This window comes from Taudactylus pleione, unplaced genomic scaffold (genome assembly GCF_031769625.1).
Source record: "Taudactylus pleione unplaced genomic scaffold, aTauple2 ptg000934l, whole genome shotgun sequence".
Lineage (NCBI taxonomy): Eukaryota > Metazoa > Chordata > Amphibia > Anura > Myobatrachidae > Taudactylus > Taudactylus pleione.
The window spans coordinates 3,333,234-3,354,805 of record NW_028285335.1 but is presented as its reverse complement, the minus strand read 5'-3'; positions in this window follow the sequence as shown (position 1 = coordinate 3,354,805).

Sequence of the window (21,572 nt, the reverse complement as noted above, 5' to 3'; positions counted from 1 at the left end):
CAGTAAGGAATCATAAAATAATCGGGTCAACTTTTAGCACAATAATCCAAGCCTAGCAGCCTATACACCCCATGTGGATAATGGGGATGCGGTCAAAATCCCGGCAAATGGGATGCCGGCTATCAGAATCCCAACACCTGCCAGAATCCCGGTGTTGGCATCCTGACCGCGGCATCTCGAAGGTAAGTATTGGAGCCAGAGTCAATAGGGTATGGGAGAAGGCTGCACTTACTCTAAATAGGTCTTTATTGAGATGCTGCCCGTTAGGATAATAGGGATTCACCTTCCCTGTGTGCAAATCTATAGATATTGTAGTGTCTCGGGCGCTTCCCACATAGACCTATACAATTCAAAAACACATTTATGGTGCAATAAAAAATATTTATTTTAAATATTTAGATGTGCAAATATATGGTAATTATTAAAATATAATATAGCTAATACAGGTATACATACATTTAAAAACAAAGACCTACACAGACATATAACTGTGGTTCAGTCCCTAAACAAATTGTTTGATATAAACAATGTGGGGGAGAAATACACTTTTTAGTGTTTTACATAACCCTCCAAAATGCTTCATTTTAATCTCAAATTGATTATGTCACGTGACTGAACTGACAGAAATCTGAGTGAATATCTTACTTTCGGGGGAGATGTACTAAGCTCTGGAACGTGATAAAATGGAGAGTGATAAACGACCAGCCACTCAGCTCCTAACTGTCATCTTACAGGCTGTGTTTGAAAAATGACAGTTAAGAGCTGATTTGTTGGTAGTTTATCATGTTCCAGAGCTTAGTACATCTGCCCTGTGAGTGGACAGATGGTGTATTGTGATGTACAGCTACAAGTCTACTTATCTAGATCACGCTCTGAGAACTTATGTGAGGGAGTAAATAATGTGTATATGCTCATTCTGGGCTTGATGCTGAGTTGTACACATCCAGCTACACATACAAATAGCGAATTTACGTCCGTATGCTGAAAACTATATAGTGCAGACACATCCAGCTCTGTATCAGTAGTATATGTGCCAGGTTAAAAATGTCTGGCATACATACACCATACTTACCTACTCTTCTGGTTGTTGCGGGAGGCTCCTGAATATTCGGGTAGCCCCCGCACCCACGGCACTTACTGGTGAAATGGGCAGGATGGGGAGATAATTTCCAGGAATCACTGCTCCATATGGAGGGGGCGGAGCTAATTGATGCGAAAACACTTAATTTAGCCCTGGCCCCTACTCACTGTCCCGCGATTTGCGACAGTTTGCCGTGATGGGGGCGGGACCTAATGACACAGGAACCAGCCACGCCCCCCGAAGTGTCCAGCTGTGTCTCCTCTCCAGGCATCTACCTGAGAGGAGCGGCTACCCCCGCAGGTGAATGTGCATCTGTGTGCAAGTCTGCATCTGTTCATAATTACTGTTCTAATCCTAGTAGCTGTATCCCTTGCGGGTGCCTGATGGTTGGGTGTATGACAGGCTTGCCGACTTTTAATATCTCCTCTCAGGTAGATGCGTTGGGCTCCCGGCATAGGTAAAATGCAGGCGTCGGGATTTCGACGCCCGTCATTAGACCCCTGCTGGGATTAGACAGTCGGGAAGCCGGCGGTCGGCGTTTCGACCTTCGGCTTCCTGACTGCATCCCGTTTATTTGAGTTAAAAAAAAAAAACAGAGACGTAAAAAGAACAGAACAGCTTTAGAATTTACTATAAACCTGTATTATACTCCATGGTCATTGTTTTCACTGTCTCTGTATAAAGCCTGGACAAATAGCAGAATGAATGTCTCTGTGTTGTTTAGTCAGTGATATATAAGGCCCAGATTTCAAAAAGTGTCTATGCCTGTCGTTCCTGAACTGACATTAGAGCAACCTAAACATCTTACCCCACCCTGAGTCTTACGGAACAGACTACTGGGTGCACGAAGAAGACGTCGCTCCCCTTCCCGCTCACCTGCATCCATTCTGCCCTCCGGTCCAGCAGGGCTGGTTCCTGGTGTCTACACAGTTCATGGCCACTTCACTTTTGCATGATGCTATAACCATTGACACAATGAAGTGCCTGTTGATAGAGAACATTAACAAGTCACTCTTCTTGCCTCTGCATTATATACATGTTTCACTATTGGGTGGTACATAGGGGCCCTTACAAACTTTTGCTGTGAGGTCTTCAAATACCGAGTTACTCCCCTGTGGCAGCTGAAGGGCCAAGGAGAAGAGCATTGATGTGCAGAGCGGATGGGTAGTGGCATCTGGTGGGTCAAGGAGAAGAGCATTGATGTGCAGAGTGGATGGGTAGTGGCATCTGGTGGGTCAAGGAGAAGAGCATTGATGTGCAGAGCAGATGGGTAGTGGCATCTGGTGGGTCAAGGAGAAGAGCATTGATGTGCAGAGCTTATGGGTAGTGGCATCTGGTGGGTCAAGGAGAAGAGCATTGACAATGGGGAAGAATGATGGGGGCTGTGAAAACCTGGTGGTTGATTACTGGACCCCAGTTGATGTGCTGGTGGCAGTGTAGCCTCACTTTGGATAAGCTGATGAAGGGACCAATGAAAAAAGCTAATAAAACTGGATGGGCAAGGGGGAGATGAAGAGGAGGAGGAGGAGCATCAGGGAGCAGTGATGAGGGTCAGTACTCATGGGGGATGAGGCTTAGGTAAGTGATCATATGCCTACCACACTTTCTGTCATGCCAAAAAATTATCCAGTTGAAACCATAATGATGCAAGTGATTTTGACTGCATTAATACTGACTAACCCAACTGGGTGGAACAAAGCCGCACCGGGCCCCATATTGGGATGTTTTTCCACACCAGAAGTGACAGGTAATGTGATGTCGGATTAGCAGCACACAATGCAATTACAAAACAGTGTTTGCTATAAGCTTGTGTAATTGCTAGATCATATACAGTTACATTGTTACTATTTACTATTTGTATTGCTAATTGTGTTTCTGAGGGGAGTGGTGGATTATGGGACGCTGACGCTTACAGGGTGTAGGTCCCAATTAGAAGACCCATGTCAAAATACCAGGGTGTGTGACTGAAAACAAATGTCACAAGACTTGCAAGCTGTCTGTAAACGGTTACACTAACACTTTGGTTTTCCAATGGTTTAATTCTTAGTCATCAATTGTTCCTTGCAGAGAACTGTGAATAGTCTGACACTCTAAGGCCCATATTCAATTACTGGCCAAAAGTCGGCAAAGTTTTGCCTGTCCGACTTTCCGCCTCATTCGCCTGTTTCAGAGGAGAAAACTTTCCGTGAGCGTCCCCGCTTTTCGCCTAATTCAATTCCAAAACAGGCGAAAACGGAAAGCGGCAAAAGCAGAACAGGCGGAAAGTAATGAGAGAATTGGGGAAATCAGTCTGTACCCCCAAATAAGATGCACTAACATAAGAATAGCCCTAATATAACTATAACTATATGTACTTGTAAATAGCTTGCTACTAGCATCTTTGTAAAAGTGGTGAAGAATGGCATAAAGCTGTATTTTTTGGTGAAAATAAGTAGTCCAGTCAAATTTGGGGCACTTGAAAATGGGCGCTAGCATATTTTAATGTCTCTAAAGTGAACTTTTAAACCACGTGGGAAATCTACCTGCTGCATGCACCTGCAATCCCAAAAACACCAGAGCCATTCTTGCAGCCACTCAAGAAGTCTATTTCGCTAGTTTTTATGTTTGCCCCCCCACTTTTTCCTTTTTCACCCCAAAAATTACATATCTTTTTTTTTGGGGTGTTCTGAGGTAATTTTTATTTTATTTTTGGCTGATTTGTCCTTTGCACCCAAAAATAAAGATTTTGCACTTTTTTTTCACCTGCTATTCATAGGAGATACTTTTTCGCCTATTACAATGCATTGAGGGCCTGATTCAGAGCCGGACGCTCTGAACGAGCGCCCGCTCTGAATCAGGGCGTGTTTTTTTTATTTGCGAAGCGGCCTTTTGGACGCTCGCATAGCTGTGGGTTACCACCCACAGCTTGTGCGAGCGTCCATGATGAAACCATCGGGCTTGGCTTGCGACGAGACCCTTGCAGTAGGGTCTCGTGGCCGCAAGCCTGGAGTGATTTTGGCTCTATCAGAGCCAAAATCACTCCCACTGACATCGCTAGTGATGTCAGTGGGGCCGGACCCCTCTGTCTGGGCAGCCACGCCCCCAGCACGCCCACCAAAAGGGGCGTGCTGTCAATCACCATCGACAGCACGCCCCCTTTGGTGTGAGACCCATAACGACGGCTACCCCGTCGTTATTCGGGTCTCGCGCATGCGCGCGACGGAGGCGCCTCCGTCGTGCGCATGCGCATTTGGGCAACATCAACCCGCTTGCGAACGCTCGGCGCTCGCGAGCGGGTCTGAATGAGACCCTGAGTTTAAATTTAGGCAGAATCGTCCTGGAATTGAATATGGAGATACTTTGAAAACAGGCGAAAAATCCAAATCGGCGAAAACTTTTCTCCAAACGTCACTTTTCGTCTCTAATTGAATCCGGCCCTTAGGGCGGATTATCAATTAGATGCAACATTTCCGCTATTCTCCCCAAAAGAAAACGACTACTTTCGGTTCCATAGTTTTCGCGGTATCCAATTGCAAGCGAGCTTCTCTACAGATCTCCCGAATACAGACCAGTTGTGTGATTGGGGAGTTGATACTTATCGCTTTCCTGGCGTTATGTCACACTATTTAAGGGTTACTTGGAAGTAGTCCTTACACCAGCCTGTTTCTGCTTGCCTACACAGTTCACAACATTGCATCATTTTCCCTGGAAATGTTTAATCCACTGTACTATATTCACTGTATGCACCACTCTTGGGGCCTGATTCAGAGCCGCTCGTAAGCGGCCGCTCGTTCGTTCCGAGCGATGTTAGCCCACCTGCGCATGCGTACGGATCGTTATACGCATGCGCTAACCAGTCAGTGCGGCCGAAATTCATGTGCTCGCAAAATAGCGAATGCCTGCTATTTTGAGTGACAGAAAGAGGGGTATGTGGGTGGTAACAGGGGAAGGTGCTTGAAAACGGGGAGTGGAGATCAGAACGCAGGCGTGCTTAAAGGTCAAAACGGGCGTTTTATGGGCGTGCATATTTAAAACAGCAGCGTCATGGACCACGACACTGGGTTATTTTATAGTCAGAACTGCTCGCAAAATTGTGGTAGCAAACACCAACCCCAAGAATAGCGAGCAGTTCATACGCTGGTCGATGTACTCGATTAATCTAATAAATAGCGGACATGACGTAGGATGCGAGCGGCCAGGGGGCGTATTTTTCCAAAAAACGAACGCAAGTTTTGTTCGCTCGTTCAGACCTAGAGGCGTGAACAGACCGCAAACAGCGAACGGTTCATTTGAATAGCCACCCCTAGTTTTAGAACGAACGACCGCAAATAGCGAGTGGCTCTGAATGAGGGCCTTGGATGCTACAGATGAAGTGGATAGATAGATTTGACCTTGCTTTGCCTGCTTGAAGAGTCACAAAGCTGAGGTGGAAATTATAAATTCAAAAAATGATAGATAGCAGTGTTTTCTTGCAAAATTAATGTTCTATTTGAATTGGGGGGGGTGCATAAAACTAGATATAAGTATATATTTGGACCATTTTAAGCCACTTAAAAAAACCCCCTTTAAAATATGCCTCTAATGCTGGCCACACACACAGCGATAATTTACCCGATCTGGCCGATTCCGACACATTGGAACGACAGATCGTGTAAAATATGGCCAAATTGAGAGTAAATCGTGAGTCCACACTCACCATCATGATGCGATGCGCGTCCCCGCTGGTCGCACATCGCTTCTTCAGATCTGCCGTGCAGTAGATCTGACAATCTAGGAGGCGATGCACTGTGAAAGTCTGGATGCAGGAGAGATCGTATGAAAATTGGACACCAAATCGTGTGCAGATCGTGTGCAGAGCTGCCGGGGAGAGTTTCAAGGGAAATCGTACACATCGGCTGATCGTGTGCAGATCGCCATGTGTGTGGCCATCTTAACACCCACCTGCAATTTTAAATACACCTGTCCCACTCATACAGCACCGCCATACACCTGTCCCACTCATACAGCACCCCCATACACCTGTCCCACTTATACAGCACCCCCATACACCTGTCCCACTCATACAGCACCCCCATATACCTGTCCCACTCATACAGCACCCCCATACACCTGTCCCACTCATACAGCACCCCCATATACCTGTCCCACTCATACAGCACCCCCATACACCTGTCCCACTCATACAGCACCCCCATATACCTGTCCCACTCATACAGCACCCCCATACACCTGTCCCACTCATACAGCACCCCCATATACCTGTCCCACTCATACAGCACCCCCATACACCTGTCCCACTCATACAGCACCCCCATATACCTGTCCCACTCATACAGCACCCCCATACACCTGTCTCACTCATACAGCACCCCCATATACCTGTCCCACATCAATTAACCAGTTTTCCTGCACTTTGCACTTTTTCACCCCAAAAATGACATCATTATTGGCCAAATGTAGCTAATTAAAAAATTATTTCTGCCTAATTAGTCATTATTTAGAGTGTCCCAGTGGGATGTAGTTAGATTATCGGCGGCCGGGACTAAAGATAGGCATCAAAATCCCTTTAGCCCCACGCCGAAATCCCAACAGCCGCCATCCCGAACGAAGGTAAGCAGTGCTTCTTAGGTGTTAGCCACTGGGGGAGGGTTAGGTTTAGGCACCCCCGGGGAAACTTAGGGTTAGGCCCCCCTTGGGGAGGGTTAGGGCTGACTACGGGGAGTGGAGGTTAGGGTTACACCCCCCGGGAGGGTTTGGTTTAGGGTGCGGGAAGGGGGAGTTAGGGTTAGGCATCACCAGGGGGAGGTTAGGGGTAGGCACTAGGGGGGGAGGTTAGGGTTAGGCACCACTAAGGGATTATATAGGTTAGGGGGGGGGGAGGGGTAGGGATGGTATATTTACTACCCGTCGGGATCTTCAGTTATCGGGATGCGGCTGTCTGTATATGAACCTGTTGAACCGCCGGTATTTCATACCGATTCCGTCCCAGTGGTTCTGCACCAAGTCCTAACATTTTTAGGCAAAATAGGGGTTTTGTACAACTTATCACCTGCTCAGAGGTGGTGAAAAGAAATCGCCAATAAAACCAGCCCAAACCCCCGAAAAATTCTCGCTCACTTGTAATTGGATAGCTTTTCCGCGAAAGGCCAGTGTTCTACTATGGAGATTTCTTTTCTCGAGAAAACAAAAATCGGAGAAAGTTATCTGAAGAAAAATTACGAAGTTTTCTCGAAATAATTAGATAGGGAGAAAAGTTCTCTCAATAATATTGTACCACGTGACCGAGGGTTTACGGGAGAAAACGGGTTATCGCATCTAACTGGAAACCCTCCTAAGTCATTGCCGAGAATGATTATGTTGCTGAACTTTTGGGCCTGTCATTGCCTCATAAACGTATAATGGTGTCTTGAATTCATCAATAAGGATATGTCTAAATCAGGGGTCTTCAACCTTTAAGACAGTGTGGACCACATTAAAAAAGTAAACAAAGCTCGAGGGCCACTAAACTATACTGCAGTATTTAGACTCTGCCTCCCTCCTCACACAATTATGTCCTATAACTGCCCCCTCCTGTAATTTGAATTAAGTCCCAGAACAGCCCCCCGCCGCCCACAATTCTAATTATGCCCCATAACTGTCCCGCTTCCTCTATTAATTATGTCAGATAGTTGCCCCCATCCTCAAACAATTATGTACCATAACTGCCCCCCTCTGCTGTGCCTCCAGTAGTGCCTCTTATACAGTGCCCCCAGCAGTAGTCCCCCCTATGTGGTGCCCCCAGTAGTAGTCCCCCCTATGCAGTGCCCCCTTATATAGTGCCCCCAGTAGTAGTCCCCCCTATTTGGTGCCCCCAGTAGTAGTCCCCCCTATTTGGTGCCCCCAGTAGTAGTCCCCCCTATGCAGTGCCCCTTATATAGTGCCCCCAGTAGTAGTCCCCCCTATGTGGTGCCCCCAGTAGTAGTCCCCCTATGCAGTGCCCCTTATATAGTGCCCCCAGTAGTAGTCCCCCCTATGCAGTGCTCCCAGTAGTAGTCCCCCCTATGCAGTGCCCACATCACTGGCGGCGATGTTTGTTACTGTGTACTGCAGACCAAACTTACTGCGGTCCACACTACACTTACTGAAATGGACCTGGAGGGGGTGACATTAGGGTGTGCCTGCACACCATCGTTGGGCCACGTGGAACAGCTCCATGGGCTACTTGGGACCTGCGGGCCACAGGCTGAAAACCCCTGGTGTAAATCATCCCTACTTATTGTACCTCCTTAGGGTTTCATGTGCCCAAGAGAAAGATAAAAGTGGAGAGTGTTAAAGCACCAACCAATCGGCTCCTAACTGTCAATTTTCCAACATCAACCTGCAAACTGACAGCTAGGAGCTGATTAGTTGGTACTTTATCACTCTCCAAGGCTTAGTGCATCGCCCCCTAATGACAACAATTAAGGACAGTCCAAAATGTTCTAGAGCTGGCACTTCCCAGGAATATAGTCTAGCTGTCCGTTGCCGACATGAACCCCATATGTAAGTAAGAGAACACTGCGTCCTGTACCCAGGTCATCATATTATCTATCTAGCACAGTCTATACAATAACAGTTATAAGCTGACTGATTATTATGGGCAACTTCTCCACTTTATCTCTCACCAAGGTTTGATATATCTCCCCCTGACTTTCAAGTGATGACATTTACAGGATGATGCATAAAGGGTGTGAGGTGTTTATACTGTAGCCAGGTCCTTAACTTTGGGCCTCCCAGGCTGGATGACTGAATTATATTAGGGGTTCTCCTATAGTATGGATATTTAAACACTTTATTTCCCGGGACTTTTGCTGAATGTAAATGTTTATCTCTCACTTATCACTATTTTTTATCAATATTGTCCAGCTGCATAGTATAGTAACATATCTCTTACTTTAATCACATGCAATTCTCATGAATTATTCTTATTTTCAGGGGTGGCCTATAAGAAGGAGACCTAAAGTGGCTTGAAAAGTAATTAGGAACAACAGACAACCTAACAATACTTTTAGATACAGCCTGAAAAAAATAAAAATAAATAAAAAATATACTGTATATATGTATATATATATATATATATATGTATATATATGTATATATATATATATATATATTTACGCACTGTGCAAAAGTCTTAGGCAGGTGTAGAAAAAATGCTTGAAATGTAGAAGAAAAGAGTGGTAGTATATATTAGGCGCACAAGAGCCACATTAAATAAAACTTCACTTTTAATTGAATATATTCAAAATTGTTGTCCCCATCCACTGGCTAGGATAAAGTCAACACTCTCTTTTCTTCTACATTTGAAGTTTAATCCCGGTTGTTAATGCTGCACCCCCGCCTGTGAGAATACCCGATATCACGCTATCTTACGGGTTAATTTAATAATCGACAGGGCCGTAACTAGGGTAGTGTGACCAGTTCCATGGCACAGGGCACCGCAGGGCAGGGGGCGCTGTTTGGGCCTGTCAGATTTCTGTTTATTATGATTCTCACTTGTAGCTTCCTCTTCTTTTATCCCCAGCATCTCCTGGCCTCCCCTATCTCTTCCCTTGCCCTTCCCCATGAGGCCATGGCCCTTTTTCAGGTGCACGATCTTATGTCCTATTGATTCCTATCAGTCGCTATTTAGCGCTGCAAGTCGCTTAAGAAAGAATTGCTTTCCAGTCCAGTCGTGTGGTTCCAAAGCACAAAAAGTTATTTATGTAAAAGGGGTAACACGATGTAAGATTTAACAATTAGAGTAAAAAGCAATGAAAATAGTACAACCCGATACATACAAGTGCGCACTGGTCCCAGTATACAGTTATCAATCCAGAAGTCTGCGGTCGCAAGAAGATGTGTGTACACTGAGGTCAGGACACAGCCTATATGCCTTACAGGTTTCAGTTAATAAAGGGACAAATTGACAGGTTCCCATTGGTTCTTGCTTCTGGTCAATCTGGTCATTGGTTAGGTCATACGGTGTCATCAGGGGTATGGCTCAATCCTCCAACAGTCACATTGTGTAGTTTCCCGCCGAAGAACTGGTTAAAGCTGGCTAAAACACTGCATACTAGTAATAACATTCTATTCAATCATTCCCCATCATCCATAACTAGCGGATGCATGATGCGACTTCTTTGCCGATAGAAACGGATGTCTGCAAATAAACAGGGATTTAGTATGATACCAAACATGACATGTCCACTGTATTCTGAATCTTAGATCTCTTTTAAGTACATCTGACACCATAATTGAATCATCCCATTGTGTATTTTATACAACAATATTTAATAGATTTACAGACATGATGTGTAGGGTCCACACTAGGTTGTTTTAGCAGATGGAAGAATGTGCCCTGCCCCCTTTTGCAGTGCCACGCTGAGCTCCGGATGAGAGCACTTTGGATTGGAGGATGTTTATGCTGTGCCGCTTCCTGTACTGAGAGACTGGGCACTTGGGTTTGGATGTCACACTTCCTACTGAGATCCCACTGAATCCCCAGCCTCTGACTGTTTCTGCATCAACCTGATCTGAGGTAAACACATGTGTTATTGTATACTTAATAAACTGGAGACACTGCTGCATGGCATATTATGTATTGGGGCACAGATGTGTGGCTTAATTAGGTATTGGGGACAATGTTATTATGGCATGTTTTGGGGCACTTTAGTGCGACATGTCATATATTAGGGGCACTGATATGCGGCATATCATGAATTTGGGGCACTGATGTGCGGCATATTATATACTGGGGGCACAGATGTGTGGCATAGTAAGGTATTAAAGGCATTGTAGTGTGGCATATCATGTATCAGAGCACTGCTGTGTGGCATATCATGTATTTGGGGCACTGATATGTGGCATATCATATACTGGGGGCACAGATGGGTGGCATAGTAAGGTATTAAAGGAACTGTAGTGTGGCATATCATGTATCAGAGCACTGATGTGTGGCATATCATGTATTTGGGGCACTGATGTGTGGCATATCACATACTGGGGGAAAAGATGTGTGGCATAATAAGGTATTAAAGGAACTGTAGTGTGGCATATCATGTATCAGAGCACTGATGTGTGGCATATCATGTATTTGGGGCATGCTAATGTGAAATTATCTACCCCCAGGATGTATTCAAATACGCCCATCTGGGGCCTACACACGGTACGATTTGCAAACGATACAATCTTGTTGCGATCTCCCTTGAACTCTCCCCGGAAGCTCCAGTGAACAATGTACAGCAAAGGCTGCACGATGTACACCAGATATATTGTGAACGTTCTAATGATTTGCATATTCATTAGATCATGTGTGATAGCAGAGAGATGTATGCATGGATCAGGGAGATCCATGATACATGCATCTGTTTGTAAAAAAAAATGAACACAGATGCACGAACAAGATCAGTGAGACCCGTCTTTGCTGCTGTTTAAAAAAAAAATTAAAACCTGTGTAAATTTTTTTTTTTTTAAACGGTGTGCCCCTCCAAAAGAACAACCAGCACTGGGCTTTGGAGACCCAGGGCCTGATTCAGACCAGGTCGCTAAGCCGCAATCGCACGCTATGGCGATAGTCACCCATCTGCGCATGCGTATGCGTCGCAGTGCGTGTGCGCGAGCCAGTCACTGCGATCTTGAATTGTGCACTCGTAGCACAAAGACTGAGCGCTACTTTGAGTGACAGTGCCGTTTGTGGGTGGTAACAGGGGAAGGTTCTGGAAAACGGGGGAGTGGATGAACATATGCAGGCGTGCCTGAGCATCAAAACGGCGTTCTTTGGGTGTGCATAATTAGCATGGAAGCGTCATTGTACACGTCACCTGGTTGTATGTCAGCCTGCAGTGATCGCAGTGCTTGCGGCGGGGTAGGGTCTACCTCCAGCGCTGCGTGCAGCTCCGATGGCTCTCCATGTTACTGATTAATCCGACACTTCCCGGAGATGACGTGTGCTAAGAAAGAAAAGTGAGCGTCATTATACCGGTGTGCGATCACTTTGCCGTCTCTCTCTAAGGTAGACAAAGATGGAGGACCAGCGCTCACCCAAGAAGCTGGGTAGAAAAGGAGAGGAGAATTAAAAGAAATAACGATAATAAATACAATTTAAAAAAACATGTGTTTATTGGTATATAGTAAAAATACTGGTTAGTGGTAATGCAATTTATGCATATGTGTATTAGTATACACGAGCGAGGCAAAGCTCTAAAAAAATCAAAATCAAAATAATATTAAACCTAATACCGGTATACAACATGTAGGTTAAGACAAAGGACAAAGACAAACACAACAAAATAAGTATTTCATCCAATGTAAAAAATATGATTAAACGGACAGTTCCACTGAAAACTCCATATTCCACAGCTGATTTGCACAGTGTGGAACTGAGCTAGTTGATCTCCTTAGCTGGCTAGCGGTCCTTTCATTCAAAAGGAAACAGAGCCACCGTAAAGTTAATAATGGCAGTGGTCCGTATGTAAATAGTCAGTCTGTAAACGAATATCCTCCTTGATAGTCTTGGCAATGTTAGTACAAAGTGCCCCGCAAGTAGGATGTCTTATTGAGCAGAAGCCAGCGCTCCGTTTAATAGATGTATGGTCAATGTACAAGGTGATATCCGTGAGTTATAAGGGTGACACGCTTCCTAGTGTTTGTACTCACCCGGAGCAGCGAGCTGAAGAGCAGCTTCTTATAATTACCTTCCCTTATAAAAAACCGTGGAACTCCATCCTCAAAATGGCTTGTAGATGGTGGGAGGTAAAGGAGCGCTCCCCGTCGAAAGCGGAGACAGTCTCTGCTGGATCGTGTTGGATAGAATGTAACAATGTAGCGTCTGCCGGCAGACTTCTGACGATGCTTGATTACAGCTGGTCAGTGTATACAAGGTATCCCAAGATGCAACGCGTTTCACCCAGCAAAGCGGGCTTCCTCAGGCTGGTTAAGGGATGACACTCTATCCAAAAGAGCTTGTTTCTGCTGCTGCCGGACACTTGACTCCACCTGGCTCCAGGTGGAGTCAAATGTCTGGCAGCAGCAGAAACAAGCTCTTTTGGGTAGGCATACTATGAATTTATGAGTTATGAGGTATATTTTGATTTTGTTTCTCTGCTGTGGGGCATATTATAAACTGAGGACACTGATGCGTGGCATATTATGAATTGGAGGGAGCAGGGGCTGTTGGTGAAATCTTGCCTAGGGCAACCGGAAACCTTGCACCGGCCCTGGATAAGGTGCCAGCCAATCAGCTACCAACTGTCATTTTTCAAACACAGCCGATGAGATGACAGTTGGGAGCTGATTGGCTGGCACCTTATCACTTTCTTATCATCACTCTATCTCCTAACACTGCTTAGTAAATAGACCCCTAAGACACAGAGGGTGTCCTTAAGCCTGGCTGTGCGATTGTGGAATTTGTATACCCGGCCCCTGACGGCCGCGAAAGTGCGCTGCGTTGCGTCCATGTCTGAATCAGGCCCAAAGTGTTGGTTCTGCTAAATACAGGGAACAAATGACCCAGTTCTGGTTGTGCTAAATACAGGGGCCTCCTGTATTAAGCACAATCAGCACCGGGCTAATCAAAGCCAGTTCTGGTTGCCAAAATCCAGGGGACAAACGACACAGGGGTCCCCTGCATTTAGTGCAACCAGCACTGGGCTCTCATCCAGTTCTGGTTCTGGAAATACAGAAGAAAAAAATGCGTAGGGTTCCCCTGTAAATTCCAGAACCAACACCAAACATTTCTAGCGGTGGGGGGGGGGGGCGGGTTAATGCCACAGCCAAAGCATTACACCTGACTGCTATACAGTACAGGGCAGGGATATGGATGGTGAGAATAAAGGGGTCCCCCTCTCCAGAACACCCGAGACCTAGGCTAATAGCCCGGGGCTATCCCCGACACTCCTGGCAGATGGGTGCCAGATTGATAGTGTAGTGTAGTGTAAAAATTAGATGAGTTAATATTGTCTTCTTCTGTGGAACTACAGGTCCCAGCAAGCCTCACCCACATGCGGGTAATTTGAGAACCACAAATAGCAGCATTCAGGACATTGCAGGCCCGCTGGTACCTGTAGTTCCACAGTAAAATAAATATTAAAATAAACACAAGACACACACCATTGAAAGTAAAAGTTTATTAAAAATATACACACACACTCACACTCACTATCTCACATACTCACCCTGAAGCCATCATGTCCCCTTGTCCAGTATCCTCTAAGGATGGTACTTCCCGAATTACCGCTCCACCACGGTATTTCCCACCACTCATTGGCTGAAAGGCGGAAGGCTCGCCTCGCTCAGCCAATGAGCGCTCAGCACCGGGATTTCTATAGTGAAATTCCACGGCGGAGCGGTCATTCGGGAAGTACTGTCCTTAGAGGACTGTACTTAGTTCGCGGGTTCGGGTATTTTTGTTTTTTAATTTTGCTAAGACCGGGGATACCTACTTGGAATGAAGAGGGTGCGATCTACACATAGGAGGAGGTGAGTATGCATTTTTTATTACAGGTACCCTATGGATTCCTACTGGACAAGGGGACATGATGGCTTCAGGGATACATAGGTGAGTATGTGAGATAGTGAGTGTGTGTATACATGTGTGTGTGCATGTATGTTTTAATAAACTTTTACTTTCAACGGTATGTGTGTTCTGTGGTTTTTTAATATTGCTTTTGCTGTGGAACTACAGGTACCAGCGGGTCCGTAATGTGCCACATGCTGGTACTTGTAGTTCTCCAAGTACCAGCATGTGGGGGAGGCTTGCTGGGACCTGCAGGTCCACAGCATAAGACAATATTTTTAACTCTTTACTTGCACCACTATCAAACCAGCAGCCACCGCTCCATGGGTGCCGGGGATAGCCCTGGGCTATCAGCCTAGGCCTGGGGTGCCCTGGAGAGGGGACCCTTTATTGGTGGTCCCCAGCTCCCCAGGGATCCCAGCCTGGGCTGACTAGTGGTCAGGGGTAATGCTTTGGCTGGGGAACTCAGTGAAAGGGTTCCCCTGGCTGTGGTATTACCCCCCCCCCCACACTAGAAAATGTTTGGTGGTGGTTCTGGAATTTACTGGGGAACCCTACACATTTTTTACCCTGTATTTCTAGAACCAGAACCGGATCAGAGCCCAGTGCTGGTTGCGCTAAATTCAGGGGACCCCTACATCGTTTGTCCCCTGTATTTTGGCAACCAGGGCTGGTTCTGAATAGCCCGGTGCTGGTTGCGCTTAAATACAGGGGACCCCTTCGTCGTTTGTACCCTGTATTCAACACAAGCAGCACTGGGTCACTAAAAGCCTGAGGCTGGTTGTTCTTTTTTTTGGGGGGGGGGGGCACGCCATTTCTTTTCTATTTTTTTTATCAGGTTAATTTTTTTTAGCACAGAAGCACTGACGGATCTCACTGATAGAAGAATCAGAATCCTTCACATAACCAAGGTTTGGTCAATTTGGCAATCAAGCAGCCCCCCATTTAAAACTATGTGGGCTGCTTTTGCAATCAAAAATGGGGTCCCCCATAGTTACATTCAGCGGACCCTATTTTTCAATAAATAGGCCCCTGAGTATTGCACTTTATGGCGACAGTCTGCTGTCTGGTTTCATTGGTAACACTTCACACAATGTATCCTATGTGGGAAGCCAAAGACAATATGAATCAGAGCTGCCTCAGAGGATTTTAGCAATGCCCTCTTACAGAGCTATGAAGTGTCACACAAGGGAGACTTGTGTTCTTTATCACGATTTTGCTTGCTGTAATCTAATTAGCAATTGTGGACGCTCATGTGTAGCGGTCTGATGGCATATAAGGGGAATGTGGCATGTGTGTGTATATACAGTATGCTGGGCCGGACTGGCCATCGGGCACTTCTGCCAAATCATAAAAGACCTGATGGCCTCAGGGCCAGGTCGTGGGGGGTGGAAGTGCCCCCGCCCACCAACCCACACCGCCGGATACATGATATGCGCTCAGGGGAAGGGAAGTGGTGGTGGCAATGATGGGCCGGGAAGAGATGGGGGCGTGCTGCGAGGCCAGGCCCCGTGACTCGTGGCATGTCCCCTTGAAACGTAACCACGCACCCATCGCGAGCGCCCGCGCCTAAGGCGCATGCACAGGGTGGACAGCCAGGGCTGATCTACAGCCCAAATCCGTCCCTGACAGGTCATTCTGAAGAGCTCAGTGACTTCAAGCATGGTACTGTGATAGGAAGCGTGGTACTGTGATAGGATGTGTGGTACTGTGATAGGATGCGTGGTACTGTGATAGGAAGCGTGGTACTGTGATAGGATGCGTGGTACTGTGATAGGAAGCGTGGTACTGTGATAGGATGCGTGGTACTGTGATAGGAAGCATGGTACTGTGATAGGAAGCGTGGTACTGTGATAGGAAGCGTGGTACTGTGATAGGAAGCGTGGTACTGTGATAGGAAGCGTGGTACTGTGATAGGATGCGTGGTACTGTGATAGGAAGCGTGGTACTGTGATAGGAAGCGTGGTACTGTGATAGGATGCGTGGTACTGTGATAGGAAGCGTGGTACTGTGATAGGATGCGTGGTACTGTGATAGGAAGCGTGGTACTGTGATAGGAAGCGTGGTACTGTGATAGGATGCGTGGTACTGTGATAGGAAGCGTGGTACTGTGATAGGAAGCGTGGTACTGTGATAGGAAGCGTGGTACTGTGATAGGATGCGTGGTACTGTGATAGGAAGCGTGGTACTGTGATAGGAAGCGTGGTACTGTGATAGGAAACCTGGTACTGTGATAGGATGCATGGTACTGTGATAGGAAGTGTGGTACTGTAATAGGATGCGTGGTACTGTGATAGGAAGCGTGGTACTGTGATAGGAAGTGTGGCACTGTGATAGGAAGCGTGGTACTGTGATAGGATGCCACCTTTGCAATAAGACGGTTCGTGAAATTTCATCCCTGCTGGATATTCCACAGTCAACTGTAAGTGATATTATTAGAACATGGAAGCATTTAGGAACAGCAGCAACTCAGCCTCGAAGTGGAAGACCACGTAAAATCACAGAGCAGGGTCAACGACTGCTAAGGCGCATGATGCGTAAAAGTCGCCAACGCTCTGCTGATTCCATAGCTGAACAGTTCTAAACTTCCACTGGCATTAATGTAAGCACAAAAACTGCACGGCGGGAGCTTAATGGAATGGGTTTCCATGGACGAGCAGCTGCATGCAAGCCTCACATCACCAAGTCCAATGCCAAGCGTCGGATGGAGTGGTGTAAAGCATCCCGACACTGGACTGTAGGGCAGTGGAAACGTGTTCTGTGGAGTGACGAATCACGTTTCTCTGTTGCAGTCAGATGGGCGAGTCTGGGTTTGGTGGATGCCGGGAGAACGTTACATGCCTGACTGCATTGTGCCAACTGTGAAGTTTGTTGGAGGAGGGATAATGATATGGGGCTGTTTTTCAGGCCCCTTTGGTCGTATTCAATTTGAGGCGAAATGTCGGAATCTGCGCATCTTTAGGGGGGTCCCAGGCATATTTCCTGAAAATTCCCGTTTTTTTTCGTAGATGGTGTGAAAAGTCATTTTAAAAAAACAGGGATAATTTTTCAATTACCTTTAGCAGGTGAAAAAAAGTGCAGATTTGGGGTTTAGGGGTACAGGCTTTAAAAAACTAGCCCGCACCCTTGGGAATGCCCCCTTAAAATGAAATGAGCAAATAAAAGTAAAAAAAAAAAATCGGGACACCCCCCCCAAAAAAAAAAACTAAAAACCACTTCTGAAATAGACAAATTAAATCCACAGGGGTTCACTTATATGTGGCAGGAGTTTTTTTCATTGCACAAAGTAGCGGCAGGTGCTTTGTTCAAGAATTTAAAAAAAAAATAAGTTAGGGACTTAAAAATATGCTTGTACCCATTTGACGTCATTTTCGCCTCTTTGAATTATCCCCATATTCAATTACATTGACTTTTTGCCGGTGCGAAAGCCAATGATAAAAAAATGGGGATACGTTTTCACCAGCTTTTTGCTGGCGAAAAAAAGTGCAGAATTGGGGTTTAGGGGTGCAGGCTTACAAACAATAGCCTGCACCCCGGGGAGTGTCATTTAAAAAAAAACTGCATCAAAAAAAGTTTAAAAATAATCGGTACACCCCAAAAAAATTAAGTTTAATTTTGGGGGGTAAAAAAAAAATAGGGGAACAAAGTGCCAAACTACCTAAATTAATTCAGGTCGGGTCCCCATGTATGCGGCAGGTGTTTTCTTCATTGCGGGGACAAGCGGCAGGTGCATTTTTGCAGAATTTTAAAAATAACTTTAGGGAGTTAAAAAAAATGCTTACCCCCATTTTCATGTATCCCATATTTGATAGGAATAGTTATTTTACCCCCCAAAAAATCTAAGTGCTATTCTTCACCACTTCTTCATAGCGGCAAAAATGCACCTGCCGCGGCTATTACAAACCCCGACTTCCTTCAGCATGCAAAAATGGGGGTACCCATAGTGATCTCCCCATGTCTGGACATCTTTTGGGGGGTCCCAGGCATATTTCCCGAAAATTCTCATTTTTTTTCGTAGATGGTGCGAAAAGTAATTTAAAAATACAGGGATCATTTTTCATTTACGTTTAGCAGGTGAAAAAAAGTGCAGATTTGGGGTTTAGGGGTGCAGGCTTTAAAAAACTAGTTTGCACCCTTGGGAATGCCCCCTTAAAATGAAATGTGCAAAAAAAAAAAAATCGGGACACCCCCCCCAAAAAAATTTTTTTGGGGGGTTGAAAAAAAAAAGCAACTAAAAACCACTTCTAAAATAGACAAATTAAATCCACAGGGTTTCCCTTATATGCGGCAGGTGTTTTCTTCTTTGCACAGAGTAGCGGCAGGTGCATTTTTCCAGAATTTTTTAAAAATTAGTTTAGGGACTTAGAAATATGCTAGTACCCATTTTCAAGTACCTCAAATTTGATGGGACCACTTTTAATAGGGAAAAAAAAAGCTAAGTGCTCTTCTGCATCAGTTCTTCAATGTCGGGAAAAAAACACCTGCCGAGGCTATTTAAAAACCCCGACTTTCTTTTGCAGGCAAAACCGGGGGTACCCATAGTGATCCCCCAGGTCTGGACATCTTTAGGGGGGTCCTACAATTATTTCCCAAAAATTCCCGTATTTTTTTCGCCCATCAAAGTTTTGCCTGTTCCCGATTTCGCCTACTTTGGAATTGAATACGGGGAATAGCGGGCACGCGCGTGATACTTTTCCGCCTGGAAAACAGGCGAAGGAGGCGAAAAGTCCAGCAGGCGAAAAGTCTGGACTTTTCGCCTCAAATTGAATATGGGCCCTTATCTCCAGTGAAGGGCAATCTTATGCTTCAGCATACCAAAACATTCTGGACAATGCTATGGCAACAATTTGGGGAAGGCCCTTTTCTATTCCAACATGACTGTGCCCCAGTGCACAAAGCATGGACTATAAAGACATGGGCCCTGATTCAGAGCCGCTCGTAAGCGGCCGCTCGTTCGTTCTGACCGATGTTCGCACATCTGCGCATGCGTACGGATTTTAATACGCATGTGCGAACCAGTCAGTGCGGCCGAAAATCGTTTGTTCGCTATATAGCGAATGCCTGCTATTTTGAGTTACAGAAGGAGGCGTATGTGGGGGGTAACAGGGGAAGGTGCTTGAAAATGGGGGTGTGGAATTCGAACGCAGGCGTGCTTAAAGGTCAAAACGGGCGTTTTAAGGGAGTGCATAATTAATACAGCAGCGTCATTGACCACGTCGCTTGGTGTTTTTTTGCTCAGAACTGCTCGCAAAATAGCGGTTGAAAAAACCAGCCACAAGAATAGCGAGCAGTTCATACGCTGTTCGATGTACTCGATTAATCTAATAAATAGCGGACATGACATATGGTGCGAGCGGCAAGGGGGCGTATTTTTCAAAATTACAACCGCAAGTTTTGCTCGCTCGTTCAGACTTAGAGGCGTGAACAGACCGCAATTAGCGAACGGTTCATTTGAATAGCCACCCCTTGTTTTAGAACGAACGACCGCAAATAGCGAGCGGCTCTGAATCAGGGCCATGGTTTGATGAGTACTGTGTGGAAGAACTTGGCTGGCCCGCACAGAGCCCTGACCTCTACCCCATCGAGCACCTTTGGGATGAACTGGAACGGATATTGCGAGCCAGGTCTCCTCGTCCAACATCAGTGCCTGACCTCATAAATGCTCTACAGAATGAATGGGACAAATTCCCATGGAAACACTCCAAAATCTTGTGGAAAGTCTTCTAAGAAGAGTGGAAGCTGTTATAGCTGCAAAAGGGGGACCAACTCCATATTAATGTATTTGAATACAATGTCATTACAGTCCCTGTTGGTGTAATAGTCAGGTGTCCGAATACTTTTGTCCATGTAGTGGTCAGGGTCTAAGCGGTCAGGCTGCCTGTCAGCCTTTCCCCCATAGACTTCAATGGTGGGAAAACTCAATTCAAGTCTATGGTATGAAGCCCTACATTGTAGCCTATGAAGTTAACTGCAAGCCAGGTGGGATAAAAAACAATACAAATTGCTAGTGCTCCCCATCCTCCTTCATTTTAAATTGGTGAGTGGAAAAAATGTGTGGGTTCTGCACTACAAAACAGTGTTTCCCTACTTCAGTCATCAGGGACCCCTAACAGTGCATGTTTTCCAGGTCTCCTTGCAGAATCAAAGATAAATACAAGTAGAGAGAACACTGTTAGGCAGAAGATTAATTCAAATGAAAGTTTTACTTTGATCTAAAATGTATAATTGACACAAACAAATATCACAAAAATAAGCATGTAGTACACAAATATCATTAAAGTAACCCCTGGTACCACTATAAAAAATACATATGCGCATATCAAACTTTAGAAAAAATAAAAAGTAAAAATTACAGATGTATAATATTTCTTGAATGTCTGGGTCCCAGTTATAAAGAATAATATAAGTACTGCTGAGCGGGTGGTATTTCGATTTCCAGTTTGTTCAGGCCCTAGGTTGCCGATTCAGCACAGAATCAGCATGCAATTCACAAGTCTCCACTAGGGGGAAGCAGCGATCAGTGAGAAGTGACTGAGTAATTGGGAATGTGGTTTTTGCTCTAGACAGCAGTTCAATGTTTCAGCCACTAGATGTCACCAAAATATAAAGTACAGTCCTAATTGATTTTTTTCCCCATTTGCTATACTTAACTCAGTTAACTGATAATCACTCAACTGCGTAAATATCGGCTTTGCGTACATCTCTGAATCACGCCCTGTGTTATCAGGATCAGGGGGACAGAGTATTAATAATATTTACTCTATCTGTTACTCAAATATAAGCAATAGATGACAGGGCCTGATTCAGAGACGGGCAGAGCTCGCATCGCTGCCACGTCTTTGGGCACAAGAGCGATATGAAAATATGTTATTGCAGCAGGAGGCATCTGAGGAGAAAATACACCTTCCCGACAGCATCACAGATCGAGTGCTGTGTCCGATGGTTGCAGCATCGGCCATGTGAGAAAGTTAAATGCTACTCAGAATGGCCGTCCTACCT